The sequence below is a fragment of the Passer domesticus genome, chromosome 15, assembly GCF_036417665.1.
Source record: "Passer domesticus isolate bPasDom1 chromosome 15, bPasDom1.hap1, whole genome shotgun sequence".
NCBI lineage: Eukaryota > Metazoa > Chordata > Aves > Passeriformes > Passeridae > Passer > Passer domesticus.
This window is the reverse complement of record NC_087488.1, coordinates 257,086-261,571: the sequence shown is the minus strand read 5'-3', so window position 1 is coordinate 261,571 and position 4,486 is coordinate 257,086. Positions and strand designations below refer to the sequence as shown.

The following is a 4,486-nucleotide window of genomic DNA, read 5'->3' as shown; positions in this document are numbered from 1 at the left end:
AAGGAAGGAGTGTGCAAGAAACGAGGCTGACACTTTCACTGTCCATGTTCATCCCATACCCATGGGTACAGAGATATTATGGAAACTCCGGCACACACAGAGCCTTCTGTCCCTGGATACAGAGACATCCAAGAGCCCCTGGCACACACAGACCCTTCTGTCCCTGGAGGATGGAGCGTGGTGGGTGGGGGCGGTTGGTGGGCAGCGAGTCCCGGACAGCAGGACAGACCCGGCTCCAGCCCTGCCAGGCCCTGCCAAGGCTCAGTGCAGGATCCTCTGGAATGGGACAGCCTTTCAGCCTTCTCCCTGCCCAGAGGGGCAGTGCTGGCCTGGCAGCACAGCTTGTTTTCCCCTCAGGCTGCAGGAGATGAGAACACAACACTTGCCAACACTGAGTGCGAGGCACAGCTCCGGGTGCTCCCCATGAACCTCAGCTCTGGGAGCACTGTCTGCCCCAAGCTCCAGGGGCTGCAGTGGGAGCCCGGCTGGGCTCTGCCCTGGGGCCATCCTGCAGGGACAGCTGGAAACAGGGAGCATTCAGCTGCCACAAACAGCCAAGCCAGGGCTGCAGGGCAGCTGCTCCAGCCCGGACTGCACTGCTGTGTGCTGTGCTCTGGGGCTGGGGCTCCCCACACAGGGGACTGGACTGGAGTGCCAGAGGAGACAGAGAAGCTTCAGCTTCAGCCGCACTGAGGTGGGTGCATCGTCTGGAAAGTGTGGGGAGGCTCAAGGGGATTCACAGAGCTCATCCTGCTGCAAGGACAAGGAAAAGGGAGTGGGAACTCAACAGTGAGGAGAGGTAAGGGCTGGAGAGTGGCTCTGAATGACACTAAAATGCCACTGGACCTCTGAAACATTGCTGCTCCTCAGCCAGTGACAGCATGAATCCCTAAACCTGGGGCTCGGCCTTCCTTGTGGTCAGGGGCAACAAGGAAGGCAACAGAGTGATGGAGACATCAACGGGTTGGTAATTCACTGGGGGAAAACAGGGAGCAGTTGAGAAGTAAAAGGCAGGTGGGGGAGAGAACTGTTCAGAGAAGGGCTGAGCTACAGCTTGAGCAAGCTGAAAAATGTCATTTGGAGTCATCCCAGATTGATTTGATTTCAGAAGGTATTGAACAAGTTTAATTTTTGGGAGGTGTCATGTTTTCCCTTGGAGGTGTACACTCTGCAAACTTGAGCTGTGTTGCCAAAATACTCAAGCAAGTCTGTGCTGCAGGTGACACCATTTCTTCTTTGGCTGATTCCGGCCCCGTGCTGAGCTCCAGCAGAGCCCTGGCAGAGCCCAGAGCAGCCTCAGCATCCACAGAGCCCGGCTGCAAGGAGAGAAAGCAGAAACTGCCCGTCAGATGATGGCTCCTGTCCCCTTGTCCCAGCTGCCCGTGGTGCCCAGGCCATGCTAGCCGTGCCCAGAGCTGTGCCCAGAGCTGCCCATCAGTGCTGCCTTTGGGAGCAGGTCAGGAGGGTAGGACATGTGCCCAGCCTGCAGCCAGCCATGGCACATCATCCACCTGCTCAGCAGCTGCCCAGAGCAGGATGCTCCTGTGCTCGCTGCCATCTCCCAAAAGCTCTGATCCCACCCTGCCAACCAGACGGGGACCCACCTCATGCCATCCATGGCTGGAAAAAAGCTGGTCCCAAATGATGTCCTCAGTCTGCTCCAAGGGCACGGCCCATCCACGCCGCAGCTGCTCCCAAGAACTTCCCGATAAAGACTGGACCAACCACAATGCTTCCTCTAGAAAAACAAACAACAAATTGTTGAAAATAGATTACAGACAAAAAGGGAAAAAAAGAACAAAGGTAACAATCATATCTCTGTGAGGGGATTGAGGAAGGCCCAAGCCCTGCAAGCCAGGGAAAAACCCAGCCATATGTGAGCAAAGCCCAGGTTTTCTCCCTTCCCCCTGCACTGTCCCCCACAATAACCGTGATCCCAAAGCAAACAAGGGCAGTGGAGCAGCCCAAGCCCTTCCTTGCCTGCACAGCAAAGCACCTGTGCACAGATTTGGGAGTCCCACCTCTGCTCCCACCATGGGGGTTTGTTTGTGTCAGGCTGGCTGCCCCAGCCCCAGCCCCAGCCCGGGGCACGGTGGGTGCTGGGGGCTGTTGGCAGGACCAGGAGCCCACTCCCATTTCATACCCACCCCAGCCCATGCCCCCAGCCCTGCCAAAAGCAGCTGGGCAGCCGACTGAAGGATCAGCTGCATCTGCCCCCGCAAAGGGGGGAACCTTTGCTTCCCAGCCCGGCTGGGCAATGCCCAAATCTGGGAGCATTTCCCCAGGTGTGGACTCATCTGCAAATTCCCTGTGGAGTTTGGCTTTGAAGAAGGTGCCACAATCAAAGTGCATCACCTTCAACTGCTGGTGGCCAGGTTGAGGAAGAGGTTGTCATCCTTCATGTCATCCTTGATGTCATCCTCGCTGTCTCCTGCAGCAGCAGCCCCACCCGGTACAGCTTCTCTGGGGGCTCCTTCTCCTTCCCTGAGGTGAGACCAGGCTGTCAGGGCTCTGCCCAGGGCCCCAGCTGTCAGGGAACCAGGACAAGCAAAACCTGCTTGGATGGCAGCCACCAGGGCTGGGCAGAGCAGCTCAGCTCCAGCACAAGGGCTGCATGTTCCCATCCCATGACCCTGGTGCAGTGACAGGGGCTGGCTTTCTTTGCTTCTCATTGCCAAGGCATGTGTGCAGCTGTAACTTACCAGGGCCCTGCAGCACAGTGTGCCTGTGGCTCTCTCCCTTCTTCTAGGGCAGATCAATATCCTGCATCCAAGGATGACAGAACACCTCTTCTAATGAGGGTCTGGCCAAGGGGTGCATGGATAAACACCACCCAATCAGATTTTGGCACTCTGGGGAGAGAAACCAGAAACTGCCCGTCAGCTGGAGAAGGCTCCTGTCTGCTTTGCCCCACTATTCCCATGCCCAGGCCATGCTGGATGCGCTCAGAGCTGGGCCTGAACTTTCCCATCAATTCTTGGTTTTGGGGGAGAGCACGACATGTGCCACCTCCTCAGCAGCTGCCAGAGCGGGATGCTCCCGAGCCCGCTGCTGTCTCCCAGCACTGGTATTGCACCCATGCCCAGAGAAGAGGATCCACCTGGAGAGAGCCGTTGTGGCAGTGAGAGCAGGCCCCAGCTGAAGTTCCAGCCCCTCCTGAAAGGCATCTTCCCACAGACCATCTCGTGCAGCAGGATGCCCAGGGACCAGATGGTAGCTGGCTCGCCATGGTACCAGCCAAAGTGGGTCCATTCCGGGGGGCTGTATGATAGTGTTCCTGTGGAATACAGATGGAGTTCATCAGGGGGATGCTGCTGCTCCCACAGCCTGGCCCCAGCATCCCTGGGCGGGTGGGGGCTGCATCAGTGGCACACAGGGTGACCACTGTCCTCTCACCAGCATCTGGGACTGGTGTACAAACTTGGGATTGCAAAAGAAGCCACTGGTGTGGGAAGGGAACAGTGGAAGCCCTGGCTAGGCCTGACCATGACATGCAAAGGAAATACCCACTGCGTGCTGGGGAAAAACCATGCCCTCATTCTCCCTGCCTGCATTACCCCAAACATATTATAAAGGCAAGACAAACAGGGCAAGTGGAGCAGTCCAAGCCCTTCCTCTTGCCTGCACACAAACCGGCTGGGACACAGGTTCCGACCTCCCTCTCTGCTACCCTCACCCACGGCTGTTTTTGTCAGGCTGGCTGCCCCAGCCCAGCCCCAGTCCTGGGCAGAGTGGTGGGCAAAGGCTGCCAGCAGGGCTGGAAGATGGCTCCCCACCCAGCCCTGCTCTAAAGCAACTCAGCTGCAGATTCAGTCCCCTGAGTGGCAGCAAAATGGAGAATCCCCGCTGCCACACCCAGCTTGGGCTGTGAGATCTTGGGCCATGAGATGCCAGGAGCGGGAGCACAGCCCTGTGTAGGCTCACCTGCAAAGTGAGTGTAGGCTGTCTCTTGCAGGTAGGTGCCACAGCCAAAGTCGATCAATTTGGCCTGCCCGGTGGCCAGGTCAACCAGGATGTTCTCTGGTTTGATGTCACGGTGCAGGACCCCGCAGCTGGTGCAGTGCCGCACGGCCTCCAGCACCTGCCGGAACAGCTGCCGCGCCACCCCCTCGGACAGGAACCCCCGTGCTTGAATGAAATGCAGGAGGTCCTGAGACTGCTCTGGCCGCTCCAGCACCATCACAATGTCACTGGGGAGCTCAAGCCACTCCAGCAGCTGGATGACACCGGGGAAGCCAGTGGACACCTTGTCCTGCAGCACAACCTCCAGGGGAGCGCTGGTGCCGTCGGGCTGCGGGAGGAGCACGATGCCGTCAGTGTGGGCCGATGCTGGGCCAGGGCTGGGCAACCCCTCAGCCAGCCCGGGATGCTCTGCGCCCTGCGCTGGCCCCACGCCCGCTCCCCCTCGGGACATCCTGGTGGCTTCCACCATGCTGGGGCTCGGCTCATCCCCGCCCAGCATGGCCCGGCTTCTCCCGCTGTCCCG

The 4,486-nt window shown here is 58.8% G+C and overlaps 1 long non-coding RNA gene across 1 annotated transcript; it reads right to left on the bottom strand.

Moving 5' to 3' along the window:
- Positions 1-648: 648 nt before the first annotated feature.
- LOC135281416 (uncharacterized) lies at positions 649-4,056 on the bottom strand. Its single transcript, XR_010348072.1, has 6 exons — positions 3,925-4,056; positions 3,101-3,277; positions 2,703-2,852; positions 2,356-2,484; positions 1,605-1,738; positions 649-1,316 (listed from the first exon to the last, which is right to left on the bottom strand). It is a non-coding gene; the product is annotated as an uncharacterized LOC135281416 (long non-coding RNA).
- Between the last annotated feature and the right edge of the window lie 430 nt (positions 4,057-4,486).